Source organism: Orcinus orca, chromosome 16 (genome assembly GCF_937001465.1).
Source record: "Orcinus orca chromosome 16, mOrcOrc1.1, whole genome shotgun sequence".
In the NCBI taxonomy this organism is placed as follows: domain Eukaryota; kingdom Metazoa; phylum Chordata; class Mammalia; order Artiodactyla; family Delphinidae; genus Orcinus; species Orcinus orca.
Window position 1 is genome coordinate 79,270,598 of NC_064574.1, and position 15,969 is coordinate 79,286,566.

General features: G+C 46.0%; 1 protein-coding gene and 1 non-coding gene across 2 annotated transcripts in view; one reads left to right on the plus strand and one right to left on the minus strand.

Annotated features, from left to right (window-relative positions):
• LOC101286608 (NADPH--cytochrome P450 reductase) overlaps window positions 1–15,969 on the plus strand; it is a 58,596-nt gene that overhangs the window by 9,288 nt on the left and 33,339 nt on the right. The gene's annotated exons all lie outside the window — the stretch shown is intronic.
• Window positions 11,706–11,777, minus strand: TRNAR-CCU (transfer RNA arginine (anticodon CCU)). Its single transcript has one exon. It is a non-coding gene; the product is annotated as a tRNA-Arg (tRNA).

Below are 15,969 nucleotides of genomic sequence, written 5' to 3' on the forward strand. Positions count from 1 at the left end.
ACTGGACATCGTGTAAACTTATGCATTACATCACTTGGGACATAAGGCAGGGCTGGGAGGAAGACACCTTTCCCCGGTGCTGTGGCCCATGTCCTCATAGCCCCTCCCTCATGCGTGCTGTGTGATGTGGGTCTTTTCTAACCGAAGCCACAGCCGATGCACTGGGACCCGAGTGTGTCCCCACTGCTGGCTGCAGCCGAGTTCACAGCCCTGTCTGTCAGCGAGAGCATTAAACTCAGCCTCTGGGAGCATGTCGAGTGATTGAGTGTACCTGCCTCAAGTGACAGCGTGGTGTAATGTCAGGCCAGCATTTTGTCTTCCTCCCCCCCTAAGAGAACATGGTCAGGCAATCAAAAGCTCTCAGCAGCTCCTGGTTTAGTGTGGGTGGCGTAATAATCGTGGACACTTTTACAGACGCCATGAGACAGTCCTCTATCCCCACGGGGTCTGGTTCTTACCGACTCGCTCATGCTGTTCTGTTGTGAACTTCGATAACCCCACTGCCCACATCCTACCGTTGAAAAGCATGGTGTGACTCGGCAGTCAGAGATCGCGGAGATGACCTTCAGTTGGTGCTCAGACACACTTGACTGACACCAGCCTTTAACGCATGGCAGTGACCTAATGTCAAGGCGAAATGCAGGCAGAGCTGGGGATCAAAACAGTGCCATCCAAGGCCCAAGCTTGACGGCAGTCTGGCCTGACCGCATGATAAAAGCTGGCCCCTGGGAAGTGCGTGGCCACGTGTCTCTCTGCCGTCCTCCGTCAGCGCCTCCATCACTGTGTGTAGCTGCTGGCTGCAGCAGCCTTGTGCGGCTCCTGTCCTCACCACCCCCCCGCCATCCCATCCCCCCACCCCCGGCAGAGACTCCGTCTTCGCTGAAGGGCACCGATTCCTGCTGGCCAAACCTGGGGTGACAGGCCAGCCTGGGAACCAACCGGGACGATGATGAGCCAGGAGTTGGGCCACCCCCTTGCTCGTCTGCAGGTAGACGATGACTAGAGCTGTGACAGGAAGTGACAGAGAGGGTCTCGTATGGCCCTTAAATCTCCCTCTTTGAGTTGCTGGCTGTGGGACTTTCAGTGATTTTCTGGTTCCTTAGGTCTTTGAGTACGTGTCTGTAAAAATGGGTGAAATATTTATCTAAACAGACTAATCAGTAGATCAGTAGATCTACTGGACTTGCCAGCCTGCAGAACTATATTAAGTGTTTGTTGTATAAACTATATAGTCTGTGGTATTTGTTATGGCAGCCTGAGCTTAGACACAGACTTGTTGTTTCTGTAGCTGGATAACTTAGATCCTATTCATCAGTCTGCTGAACTGTTCCTTTTTCAGAAACATCGATACCATCCAAAAATTTTTCTGATATCCTTGTTTTTTTTGGTTTTTGGTTTTTGATTGTGGTACGCGGGCCTCTCACTGTTGTGGCCTCTCCAGTTGCAGAGCACAGGCTCTGGACGCACAGGCTCAGTGGCCACGGCTCACGGGCCCAGCCGCTCCGCGGCACGTGGGATCTTCCCAGACCAGGGCACGAACCCGTGTCCCCTGCATTGGCAGGCGGACTCTCAACCACTGCGCCACCAGGGAAGCCCATGGTATCCTTGTTTTTAACTGTTGTGGCTTGTGAGTCCAAGCAGCTGAGTTTGATACATGTTCACTGCCACCTCCTTCAAGAACTAGCTCATCTTCCTGGGCTTGAGGTAGTGAACAAGCAACGCCTGGCCTCATCCGAACCCTGTGGATATATTTTTTGCCCAAGAAAATTTGGATTTCAACAAGAAGACTATTCTTTTGAATGATAGTGTGGACGGGGAAGTGAGAGTTCAGAGGCCGCACCTTGTAACGGGAGCCCCGTGTGACACCCGTGATCGTGTTCTGTATGTGACTACGGATAGTGCCAACGATAGCCAGGTCCTTTCTGTTTCCCCACCATTCGTCACCCCGGAGCCTCTTTCTCTTTCCAAGGAAGCCGAGTTCTACATTAATGTGATTGAAGACCCTCCACAGGGTGCCCCTGGGGCCCTTCACAATAACCGTGTGTCCCTTCAGAGTGATGTCCACGTTTTCTGGAGTGTTAATAGTCTGCTAAAACTGGGCTTCATCCCCGCAGTAGATGCAGAGAGGACACAGCTTTTTTTTGGCCACACCACACAGCTTGTGAGCTCTTAATTCCCCAACCAGGGATTGAACCCAGGCCCTCGGCAGTGAGAGCACGGAGTCCTAACCACTGGACCGCCAGGGAAGTCCTGACATGGCTTATTTTAACCTGCTTCTGCCCTGAAGAATACGAATGGGAGAGAGAAGTAATCCACCAAGGTTCTTTGAGCGCCTACCATGCATTCTGTGCAGTTTTACCCATATTATCCTCCCAGTAGCCCTTTCAGAGTTATCAGAGATGATGATTCTCCATTTTAGATAGGAAAGCAGCTGAGGGAAGTTGAGTTTTGCCCAAAGTCATAGAACTGTAAGTGGCAGAGCAATTTTGAACTCGTTTTTATTTTTCTTTAGACCTGTGCCCCCATTTTCCCTTTAGGCCCTTCTGGATCCTCTTCTCCCCCCGCCCGCCCCCATCTCTGCCATTTTGCACCCTCTCCCATCAAGAAGCCATCCTAAGCCAGCCTCTGCCCAACCGTGAGCTGCACTGGCCAGAATCTGTACTGTTCATTTTGGCAAGGAAGTAACTGTGTGTCTCGTCTCTTTCCATAGAAGGGCAGGGGACATCCCCTGACCTAGTTTGTCTTCGCCCGTTTAGGTGGCAGGGTGCTGGGCACGTGACCTACCTGATGAACATGGAAGAGCCACTCTTGATATGAGTGGAGTGTTTCTCCTCAAGGCAATCTCACTTTGGACAGTTGTCTTCAAATCAACATCACCATCAATATTTCTAGGATACTTTGCGGAATGCTTCCACAAGCATCATTTGTGGAAAAGCCAAACAGGGATTAAAAGCCCACCTTGTTGGCTGAGGCTCAGTGAGAAGTAATTTGCTAAGGTGGTGGTCAAGCGGTCCCCAAGTCCCACACCCTTTTCACTATGTCCCCCTGCTCCAGGTTTTCTGTTTTATAATCCAATGGACTGGAGAGAGATCAAAGAAAAGATGGGGCTATTTGGTTCCCCTCAATGTTATGGTCCCTTCTCTGTGAAACCACTTCTAGTTAGAAAACTCATGATTTTTAGTTGAAATTCGAATATTACTTTCGGAAAGTGGTCTTGGTTTCCTATGATATGACTGAAAAGTAGAGTCACATTTCCAGAGTCAACAGATGATTTAAAAAAAAAAAAGTCGTCACTCCCTTTCTCTAGGGGATACTAAATGGAGGCATTTGGAAATTTGAAATTTGATGTAATACTATCATTGTGAAGGAATAAATAAATAAAGGTAGGTAGGTTTTTATTTATTTTGTTTTGTTTTATTTTCCTGTTAAGATGGTTTGGAACAAGGACAGGTTACTCTTCACGCCAGAGCAGACAGGTGAGTTTGGATAGAGGGGCCATCACCTTTCCATTCTGGCCGGTGGAAGTTGACAAAGACTGAGCTGACCTTGTCTGCTGATGGTAGAAAAATGCGGACAGAGGCGCACTGGGGTTTGGCAGGGGTTCCAAGTCCTAACCTGTGTGTTCTTAAAGCCCAGAAGATCTGTTGCTGTGCCTTTTTGAGTCATTTCAGACCTTCCGAGCTCTCTTCTGACCTGCCCTCTGCCAGGCATCGTCTCCTATCTCCTCTCAGTAGCTTCTGGGGCCCGTGTCCACCCCCCGACCTTCCATCTCTTTAGTTAGAGGACTTGTATTGCATCAGGTATAAGGACCCAGATGTAAGTCAAGGTGAGCCCATCAAGAATGGTTGAAAGATGATGAATTGAAACTCAACGTGCTCCAGTTGGCAGGGGCTGGGGGCAGGGCAGTGTGGAAGGGAGGGGTGGTGGTCCTTCCACTGCAGCTCAGCCTGAGGCAGGTCTCTGGATGAGTCCTCTGATGGCTCAGGTTCCCTGAAAGGCGGGATGGGACAGACTCTGGGAGCTCTAGACGTCAGAACCCAGATGCTTACTTTCCTCTCAGTAAAGGTCGGGTTTCTCCAGAGCCTTTGGGTGTCTCCAGACCATATTTCTCTAAACTCTTAAGGAAATCTAGGAGTTTCTGGGAGTCACCCAGACTGCTTTCCCAGGACTCTGGTTCTTTCTTTCTGAGTCACCCACTGCTCTGCCTTGACGGTCTCCCCTCCAGCCATCACACCAAGGCAGGCTCAGGGGACTAAGGAGCAGGTGAGGAGTAACTCACAGCAGGAGGAGAGCTGAGAGGTGGAACTAGTGTGTCTCCAGGCTGTGGTCCCCAGGTTGGTGTGTGGTTGTGACCCTGGGCCAGCACCTCCCGCTGCACACCTTTCCCACTTAGTACCGCAGAGGGTCTCCTTTACTGGGTATGGTTTCCGTGGTGGAGAAGGCCCATCTTTTTTTTTTTTTTTTTTTTTTTTTTAAGAACAGGAACCCGTAGGCAGTTTCCTTTTTTTAAAATTAATTAATTAATTTATTTTTGGCTGCGTTGGATCTTCGTTTCTGCGCGAGGGCTCTCTCCAGTCGGGGCAAATGGGAGCTACTCTTAATTGTGGTGCGCAGGCCCGTCACCGCTGCGGCCCCTCCCGTTGCAGGGGACAGGCTCCAGACGCGCAGGCTCAGTAGTTGTGGCTCACGGACCCAGTCGCTCCGCGGCATGTGGGATCCTCCCAGACCAGGGCTCGAACCCGTGTCCCCTGCATTGGCAGGCAGACTCTCAACCACTGCGCCACCAGGGAAGCCCAAGAGGGCCCATCTTGTCTATACATCCATCTCTCCAGTTTCTTCTCTCTGCCCGTCCTTCTGGGGCACAGGTGTTCTGGCCTCCCTGGAGTGCTTATTGATTCTTATATGTAGGGGTTTTTTTGTTTTCGTTTTTTAAAGAATCGATTTTATTTATTTTTGGTTGTGTTGGATCTTCGTTGCTGCGCGCGGGCTTTCTCTAGTTGCGGTGAGCAGGGGCTTCTCTTCGTTGCGGTGCGCGGGCTTCTCATTGCAGTGGCTTCTTTTGTTGTGGAGCACAGGCTCTAGGCGCACGGGCTTCAGTAGTTGTGGCACATGGGCTCTAGAGCACAGGCTCAGTAGTTGTGGTGCATGGGCTTAGCTGCTCCGCGGCATGTGGGGTCTTCCCGGACGAGGGCTCGAACCGTGTCCCCTGCATCGGCAGGTGGATTCTTAACCACTGCACCACCAGGGAAGTCCCCATGTTTTTGTTTTTTTAACCTTGCTTCCCTCCCAGGCTTCTGGGGATGCAGTGCTTTGTGGAGTTACTCTCACCTCCCCAGGTTAGCAATATGTCTTGCAGAGGGAAGGCTGCAGAGAAACGTTGAAAATAAATTGCTTTTTGGAAAATAATTTGACAGTGAGTCAAGAATCCTAAAAATATTTATTCCCTTTGATTCGGAAATATTTCTAAGATATATTCAGAAACTCAATAATCAGAGGTGCACAAAGATTTATCTTGAAAAGATATCAGTCATCTTGTTTATGGTGGTGGTGTTTACAATAGTGAAAATATCCAGTAAGGTGCTCTATATTTGTAGGCTGGAAGAACATTTGAGATTTTTTAAGCTTCGCAATTTAATAAATGAAAAAAGCAGGACAAGATTATATGTAGTATAAAACCAATAATGTTAAAAATAAATATATTTTACAATATACACGTAAAAATGGGTGGGACAAAAACAAATAGGTGTTTGGGTTACGTTTTCTTTAACTTTATGGTTTTAAATTTAGCATATTTTCTCCAGTAAGCATGTATTTATTTATTTATTTATTTTAAAATTTATTTATTTTATTTATTTATTTTTGTCTGCGTTGGGTCTTTGTTGCTGCACGTGGGCTTTTTCCAGTTGGAGCGAGTGGGCGCTACTCTTTGTTGCGGTGTGCCGGCTTCTCATTGCAGTGGCTTCTCTTGTTGCGGAGCACAGGCTCTAGGCGTGTGGGCTTCAGTAGTTGTGGCACGTGGGCTCAGTACTTATGGCTCGCGGGCTCAGTACTTGTGGCTTGTGGGCTTAGTTGTTCTGCGGCATATGGGATCTTCCCGGACCAGGGCTCGAACCCGTGTCCCCTGCATTGGCAAGCGGATCCTTAACCACTGCGCCACCAGGGAAGCCCCACATGTATTTATTTTTAACTTTTTTATTTTGAAATAGTCTCAGATTCACAGAGAAGTTACAAAAATAGTGCAAAGAATTTTTGAATACTCTTTACGCAGATTCCCCAAATATTACCATTTTACCTTATACTCTCTCGCTCTGTCTTTTAAAATTGAAGTGTAATTGACCTATAGGTCTATGTTAGTTCCAGGTGCATGACATATTCTATACATTACATAATATTTCTATACATTACAAAATGATCATCATGATAAGTCTAATTACCATCTGTCACCATGCAAAGACATTACAATATTATTGGCTCTGTTCCGCATGCTGTGCATTTCATCCCCGTGACTAGTTAATTTTGTAACTGGAAGTTTGCTCCTCTTAATTTCCCTCAGCTATTTCATTCATCCCCCCTCCACCCACCCTCTTCTCTGGCAGCCACCTGTTTGTCCTCGGAATCTGAGTCAATCTCTGTTTTGTGTTTTAGATTCCACATATAAGTGAGATCATATGGTACTTGTTTCTCTGTCTGGCTTATTTCACTTGGCACAGTGTCCTCTAGGTCCATCCATGTTGTTGCAGATGGCAAGACTTCATTCTTTCTGATGGCTGAGTAATGTCCATTTTATACATATACCGTCTCTTCTTTATCCATTCATCTATGGATTGGGCACTTAGGTTGCTCCCGTATATTGGCTGTTGTAAAAAATGCTACAGTGAACAGAGGGGTGCATATATTTTTTAAAATTAGTGTTTTTATTTTCTTTGGGAAAATACCCAGTAGTGGGATTGCTGGATCATATGGTAGTCCTATTTTTAGTTTTTTAAGGAACCTCCGTAGTGTTTTACACAGCGGCAGCACCAGTTTACATTCCCACCAACAGTGCACGAGGGTTCTCTTTTCTCCACATCCTCGCCAATGCGTGTCTCTCTCTCTTTTTATCATGTCTTTTCCTGACCTTTTTGAGAATAAGTTGTACATATGGACATAGGAATTACTCTTAAGTACTTCAGTGTTTCTTTCCTAAAATTCAAGGGCACTTTCTTACATAGCCACAGTATAATAATCAATATCAGGAAATTAACATTGATATACTATGTTGTCTAATCATAGCAGTTATTCAGATTTCCCATTAATGTCTCTTATAGCAAAAAAAAAAAAAATCTTTTTTTTTTCCCTTGGTCCAAGATTGCACTGAACTGTAACCACTTTTCAGTTTCCTTTGATCTGGAGCAGTTCCTCCGTCTTTTTTTATCTTTCATGACCTTGACATTTTTCAAAAAGTCAGGCCATCTCTTTATAGAATGTCCCTCAGTGTGGATTTGTCTGATGTTTCCACATGATAAGATTCAGATTATATGTTTTTTAGGGAATATGACAGAAATGGTATTTTGTCCTTGTCCCAGTATTGGACTTTGATCCCTTGGTTATGGTGGTGTTAGCCAGGCTCTCCACCAGGAAGTTCTGGTTTTTTTAGGATGGAATCAATAGCTTCTCGTCAGACTTTTACCCACAGGTTTTAGCACTCATGGTTCTTGTCTGAAAGTTATTACTATGGTGGTTGCCAACTGGTGATTTTCTAAGCCCTTCATTCTTTCTGCATTTGTTAGCTCACATTCTGCTCTAAGGAAGAACTTTCCTTTCTCACCGATGTGTTTATTTATTCATTTATGTGTTTATAGCAGTATTGACTCTTGCATTATTCTTCTATCCTTTGGGTTATAGTCTGTCGCTGACGGTGTTTATTTTAATGCTCAAGTTGTCCCAGATTTCCCAGTGGGAACCCCCTCATGTAGACTCTTATGTTCTTTAGCCATGTACCTGTCATTCTTCAAGCCCTTCCTTACCCTTTGGTGCGCAGCAAGGTGATCCAGGTTCATCCACTACTTTTCCTGCCCTTATTCTCCAGTCAGCCATCTCTGCAAAGAGCCCTGGTTTCTTTGGATGGAGAATGATGTTTAGAAACCAAGATTTGGGTGCTAGATGGCTCCTTGCTCCTAGGGTATCATTACTTCTATGCCCTCTCAGCAGACAAAACTAGGAAATACACACAAAACACATGCATTTCTATGTCCATCTTTATATATTAAGAGACCATTGTGTATTCTGATATCTGCAGTTTCAGTCCAGCCCCACAGCGCTCATTCCCCAGTCTCTCTTCCCATATTTGTACCTCCCTCCTTCAGCAGTAAGAAATCCAGCTCCCATGTATTTAACTTCAGGAGTAACACATGAATACCAACCATCTCCTTATAAAGAACAGACAAAGCAAAGGTCACTTTAGACACCCCAGTCATATTCTAGGTGTTTCCTAGAGGAAATCACTATTGTGTATATCTTCCTGGATCATATTTCTGGAGAAATACCTAATTTTTCTTTTATTTCATTAACGGTTTCCTAATGAAAATATAACTTGCTTTTTTATTTAATATATTTTGTCAGTCTTGCAATGAGAGTACCATTAGCTCCACGTAACTATTTTTTAACTGTTGCATAGCATTCCATTACTTGGAATGGAAAACATAAGCATCCAGTTTGGGGCTGGTACAAGCAGTGCTGGGCTCAGTGAGAGGCACAGTTCAAGAAGAGAGTCACCAGACCCAAGGATCTGGGCCTTTTTTTTTCCCCATAAGAAAACAGCTGTAAAAATATTTTTCTGATTAGATAAATAGCCATTATTTTAAAAGAAGCAAGTAATACATTAAAAATAAAATGGGGGGCTTCCCTGGTGGAGCAGTGGCTAAGAATTCACCTGCCAATGCAGGGGACACGGGTTCAAGCCTTGGTCCGGGAAGATCCCACATGCCGCAGAGCAACTAATCCTGTGTGCCCACAACTACTGAACCTGCGCTCTAGAGACTTTGAGCCACAACTACTGAGCCCACGTGCCACAACTACTGAAGCCCACATGCCTAGAGCCCGTGCTCCGCAGCAAGAGAAGCCACTGCAATGAGAAGCGTGCGCACTGCAATGAAGAGTAGCCCCCGCTCGCCACAAGTAGAGAAAGCCCCGCGCACAGCAACGAAGACCCAACACAGCCAAAAATAAATAAATAAATAAATTTATTTATTTTAAAACTAATAATAATAAAATAAAAATAAAGTGGGGGATAAAATTAAAATCTCACCCCTGAGATAATATTTTGGTAATCCTTTCACATATCATCTTATGTATGTACATACATAAATATTTTTACATCATTGGGCCATAGTACCTATGCTGTTGTATTGTGGATACTTATTTTGCAGTGTGACTTATATACGGTGTATATACTTATATACAGTACGATCTTTAATGATGAATTCTTACGTAGATAAACTCCCCTGTAACTACCACCACAGATAAGGTACTGCACATAATCCAGCATGCCAGAACCTTCCCTTGTACCTCTTCCTCCACTTATGACCCTTGACCCAAAGGTAACTACTGTTCTGACCTCTATCACCGTAGACTTTTTGCCTTTTCTTGAAGTTCAACTATAAATGGAATCCTACAATAAGGTACTCTCCTGTGTTCAGCTTCCCTTGTTCACTGTTACGTCTGTGAGATTCATCTGTGTTACTGCGTGCAATAGTTCATTCTTTTTCATGTCTATGGGTACTTAATACTTCTTCTCGTTTACTTCTTGTTGTTCAAAGAATTTTTCATAGTAGTAACAGCTACATTTATTACAGCACATACTCTGTGCTAGGCACTGTTCTAAACCCTTTACAAGTTCAGCTTGTTTAATCCTCACAATAACCCAGTGAAGTGGGTACTACTATTATTATAATAACATGTCCATGACTCTTCATCAGGTTGATGAAGTTCCCTATTATTCCTAGTTTACTGAATTTTTTCATCATGAATAGATGTTGAATTTCTCCATCCATTGATGATCAGGTGGGTTTTTTACAAACCTGTTTATATAGTGAATTACATTGATGTTTGGATATTGAACTAACCTTGTATTCCTGGAGAAAACTCCATTTGATCATGACATAGTATCCTTTTTCATATTGCTGAATTCGATTGGCTAATATTTTAGATTTTTGCCTCTGTGTTCACGAAGCATGTTGGTCTGTAGCCTTCTGTTTTGTACTGTTGCTGTCTGGTTTTGGTATCAGAGTAATACATACCTCATAAAAGAGTTGGGAAGTCTTCTATTTTCTGAAAGAATTTGTACAGAATTGGTATAATTTCTTCCTTAAATGTTTAATTTAATTCACCAGTGAAGCTGTCTGCTCCTGGAGTTCACTTTTTTTTTTTTTTTTTTTTTGCGGTACGCGGGCCTCTCACTGCTGTGGCCTCTCCCGTTGCGGAGCACAGGCTCCGGATGCGCAGGCCCAGCAACCACGGCTCACGGGCCCAGCCGCTCCGTGGCACGTGGGATCCTCCCAGACCAGGGCACGAACCCGCGCCCCCTGCATCGGCAGGTGGACCCCCAACCACTGCACCGCCAGGGAAGCCCCCTGGAGTTCACTTTTGGTGAAGGTTTTAACTAGTAATTTGAATTCTTTTAGAGAGCTCTTCAGCTTATCTATTTTTCTCAAATGAGCTCTGACAGTTTGTGTCTAAGAAATTTGTCCATTTCATCTAAGTTATCAAATGTTGACATAAAGCTGTTCGTAATTTCCCATATATTGGTGATTTATGTCTTCTTTTCTTCCTGATCATTCTGCCTGAGATTGATCTATTTGAGAGCAATGTATGTGTCAAGAGTTCTAAGAATTCAAATCTAGTCGAGAATTTAAGGATTTTTTAAATTTTTGGCTGCATTGGGTCTTAGTTGCTGCGCACGGGCTTTCTCTAGTTGTGGTGAGCGGGGGCTACTCTTTGTTGCGGTGCATGGGCTTCTCATTGTGATGGCTTCTCTTGTTGCAGATATTGGGCTCTAGGCGTGCGGGCTTCAGTAGTTGTAGCACACAGGCTCAGTAGTTGTGGCTCGTGGGCTCTAGAGCACAGGCTCAGTAGTTATGGCTCACAGGTTCTAGAGCGCAGGCTCAGTAGTTGTGGCGCATGGGCTTAGTTGCTCCGTGGCCTGTGGGATCTTCCCAGACCAGGGCTTGAACCCGTGTCCCCTGCATTGGCAGGTGGATTCTTAACCACTGTGCCACCAAGGAAGCCCTAATTTTTTTTTTTAATTTTTAAATTTATTTTATTTATCTGTTTTTGGCTGTGTTGGGTCTTTGTTGTGGTGCACATGCTTCTCACTGTGGTGGCTTCTCTTGTTGAGACGCACAGGCTCTAGAGCGCTGGCTCAGTAGTTGTAGCATGCGGGCTCAGTAGTTGTGGTTCGCGGGCTCTAGAGCACAGGCTCAGTAGTTGTGGCACACGGGCTTAGTTGCTCCACGGCAACGTGGGATCTTCCTGGACCAGGGCTCAAACCTGTGTCCCCTGCACTGGCAGGCGGATTCTTAACAGCTGCGCCACCAGGGAAGTCCTAAAATTTATTTATTTTGGCTGCGCCGGGTCTTAGTTGCGACACGTGGGATCTTCACTGGGACATGTGGGATCTTTAGTTGTGGCATGCAGACTCTTAGTTGCGGCATGCATGCGGGATCTAGTTCCCCGACCAGGGATCGAACCCGGGCCCCTGCATTAGGAGCACAGAGTCTTACCCACTGGACCACCAGGGAAGTCCCCAAAGATTTTTTTTTTTTAAGAGAAAGATTTTTGTTTAAAGATACTTTTCTTAATATTATTTAGGGAAGAAATCAGAATGGACGTCAGTAACAGACACACATTTTAATTCAAACTGCACCCCTCACCAGCTGTGTGACCTCAGGCAAACCACTCAAACCCACCTGAGTACTGATGTCATCGTTATAAGGAGATAATAGTAATTTCCATGTAGAGTGGCTGAGACATTGATGTACACCCCAAAAGTGCCAGGCCCCGTGCCTGCTTACATGGGCACCTGTGCATCTGTTACTCAGAGTGAGAAGTTGGAGACGACCCTGCCAAAATCATCCCTGTGTGCAGTGTGCCCGCGTTTCCCTGGAACAGCTCCTCACTTCTCCCCTCTGTCCCCACAGCACTTTGTAAACAGTGATTTTATAGCGTTTCTCACATTTGACCGCAGTGTCTTCTGTGCTTCCTTGACCAGATTGCGCACTGCTGCACAGCCGGGCCATGTTTTTATCTTTTCTCTCTGTTGCCCATATAGATTTAAGTGCTCAAAAATATTTTAATAAACGCAGAATAGGAAAGTCATTACATAATGGTACGTCAAATCAGTGGACCATCAGGCAGCCAAAGAAAATACCATTATAAAGGATTCTTTAGCAACGTGAAAAACTGTGTTACAAAGTAGAATACGTTTTATCTACTTTTGTTAATGAGTGTATGTAGATGCGTGTGTATAATGTATTTATATATGGAAAAAATGAAAGAAAACTCTAGAGAGAAAGCAGCTCTGTGGGCAGTCAGCTTCTGCCTGACCTTTCATCCTTTAAGATAACCATTTGAGTGGGGTGAGACTGGGATGGGAGGTGCTGAGTCCCCTGTCGCTAGAGGCTGTACAGGCACAAAAGAAATCACTGAAATCACGGGGCACAAAGGGCTGTCGAGGTGCCTGGTTCAGGAGGCCTGAGGCAGGCATTCCTTCCCTGCCCCGGTTTACCAAGTCCTTCCTCTTGGGGCCAGAAGGAGCAGTGAAGTCCCATCAGGGAGCAGCACTTGTGTCTGTGCAGAGGGAGTTGGGTTTGAAAAGATATCATACAGACATGATGGCCGTGTGCTTGGAGGCTAAAAGACTCATTTACCTCTGAAGATGCTCCTCCTTAAAAGCCGAAAGCCAGGCTCTGTGGGAAGCATGGACTGTTCTTGGGACCAGTTTCTTAATCGGAAGAGTTAGTACTTCCCCCTTTTTTCGGAGTCTGCTGTGTGGCTCCCCGTCTCTCCTCCTATTTCCTGAGTCCTTAGGATGTGCCACGGACCACGTGTCACAGCGTCATTGTCTGCTTTCACTTTCCGTAGCTGCTCTTGTTTAACATGAACTAGAAGCGTGTGTGTGTGTGTATGTGTGTGTGTGTGTGTGTTTGTGTGTGTGTTTCAACACGCTCAGGGAAAGAAGGTCCAGGAATCAGTGTTGAAGTATTAACTCAGGTCAGAGACTAGGGGTTTTTCCTCCTGGCATCGTCACCAATCAGCCGGTTCAGTTTAATGATCATTAATTTGGCAGGTCTGTGTCCCAGGCCCCTGGGGTGGCAGGCACTCTGTCATTAAGCACAGTTCACCTAGCCTTGTGTTGACACATCCCCAGTGATGGAGGTGGGGGGCCACGCCTCACAACAGCTCATTTTCTTTCTACATATTTTTGTCAGAAAGTTCTTCTTGGAGAGTGTGTGAACCTCTGTCCTCCGTTACCGCGCAGGGTAAGGGCTCAGTCCCTCAAGACTGCTCCCCACACCCCGCTTCAGATGCCAGTCACAGGTCCAGGTTGTCACCTGTGCTTCTGACCAATCAGCTGTAAATGTGGATTCCCACAGCCTGCTACTCGGGTTTGGTGAATTTGCTAGAGCAGCTCACAGAACTCAGGGAAACATTCACTTATGTTTACCAGTTTATTGAAGGATATGATGAAGGATACAGATGAACAGCCAGATGAAAAGATGCATAGAGCGAGGTCTGGGAGGGTCCAGAACCCAGGAGTTTCTGTCCCTGTAGTGCGAGGGTCACTCTCCCGGCACATGGATGTGCTCACCAACCTGGAAGCTCTCTGAGCCCCACACTTCTGGGGTTTTAGGAAGGTCTCCTCATGTAGTCATGATCAGTTATTCACTCTATTTCCAGCCCCTCTCCCCTCTCTAGAGAAAGGGGTGGAGACAGGGACTGAAAATTCCAAGCTTCTGTTCATGGCTTGGGCTTTCTGGTAACCAGCCCCTGTGCAGGAGCCCACCCAGAGCTGCATTTGAACAAAAGGTGCTCCAAGTGCTCTTATCACTTAGGAAATTACAAGAGTTTTAGGAGCTCTGTGCCAGGGACTGGGGGCAGAGATATGTGTGTGTGTGCGTGTGTGTGTGTATACATATATATATATGTGTGTATATATATATTTTTTTTCTATTATCTCACAGAACTCCTGTGCAGTCTCTTGTACCCATAAATTGCCTTGTGCTAACTTTTAGTAGGGTTACTAAGTTATACCCTCAGAATGCCCCAGATACATTGCCTTAGGGGATCTGTGGGTTTGCCCCACTTGGAGTTCAGGCCAGGTGGCTGGGGCCCCAGAGAGGCTGATAGAAACAAGCCCACGTGGCTGCCCACGACCGGCTGCAGTTCCTGTGGTCAGCGCCTGTGGGGCTTTGTCAGCTCCATTTGTGCTGAGTGATGCTAGGTCTTCTGCCTGCTTCTCGCCAAGTCATGCTTTCACAGATCCAGCTCGCCTGGCTGCCTTCCTCTTTCACGTCATTGCATCAGACACAGTGCCAGTCATGCGTCTCCACATCCCACCCGTAAGCCCTGTTAAGTGGGGGAGAGGTCGTCAGCTGGGGCATTTGGGCATCTGCATAGAATGTTGGCCTGAGAGTGTTGTAGTCTAGGATGCCTTGGTCATAGCTCCATGTCTGCACTGATCCTTTGGGTGTGACCACTGTTCAGGGTTACCACCCTATGACATGGTTCTAATCATGCCACACCCTCGCCCTGTCATCATCTCCAACCAGGGCTCAAAGACTTTAGACACGTAGAGGGCTCCTGGGCCCTTTGCAAACTGGTCTTAATCTGTTTTTAAAGGCCATTCTTTTCCTCACCAGCCTTTTACCCATACATGCATCTCCTCATGCCACTCTTGAGTCACACTAGGTTCTTGTAACTACTGCTCTTTTATCATGTACACCTTGGCATGTGCTTCCTCTGTCTGGAACGACTCTTACCTCCTTTTCTTTTTTTTTTTTCGGCTGCATTGGGTCTTCATTGCGGCATCGGGATCTTTTCATTGTGGCTCACGAGCTTCTTTCTAGTTGTGTGTGGGCTCTGTAGTTTGTGGTACGCGGGCTCTCTCGCTGAGGCATGTGAGCTCAGTAGTTGTGGCTCGCGGGCTTAGTTGCCCTGCGGCTTGTGGAATCTGAGTTCCCTGACGAGGGATTGAACCCACGTCCCATGCGTTAGAAGGCGGATTCTTTACCACTGGACCACCAGGGAAGTCCCAACTCTTACCTCCTTTACCTGACTGTTGGAACCTGGTCACTTTTCATCACCCTGCTCAGAGGTTGGCCCCTGGGTGACCCTTCTTTGACTGTTTGGACTATCTGACCTTCTTCTTCCTCAGAGCTCCATTTTCCCCTATGCCTGGCCCCCCCACGGTGTTGAAACCATTGGGATATGCCTACAAATCACAGCAATGAGTTGGTGCCCTGCATCTCCCACCAGCGCAATGGTGGGAGAGGCCTGACAAAAGGGAGAATTTAAATAAGATTTAGAGTGTTATAATACCCAAAATGTTCAGGATACAATTTTTAAAATCACCATAGTGAGAACTAGGAAAATCTCAACTTGAGTGAGAAGAGACAATCATACAAGATATAAAGAAGAGCCAAACAGACATCTTAGAACTGAAAAATACTATAACATAAAAAAAGAAAAGAAAACCACAACTCAGTATATGGTACCATGGCAGAATGGAGACGGCAGAGGGAGTCACCAGTGAACTTGAAGATAGAACAATAGAAGTTACCCAGTCTGAGTCACAGAGAGAAACGAGACTGATAAAACTGAACAGATCCTCAGGGACTTGTGGGACTAATAACAAAACACATGAATGTCATCGCGGTCCCAGAAGTAGAAGAGAAAGAGGGTGGGGCTGACAACGTATTTGGAGAAATAATG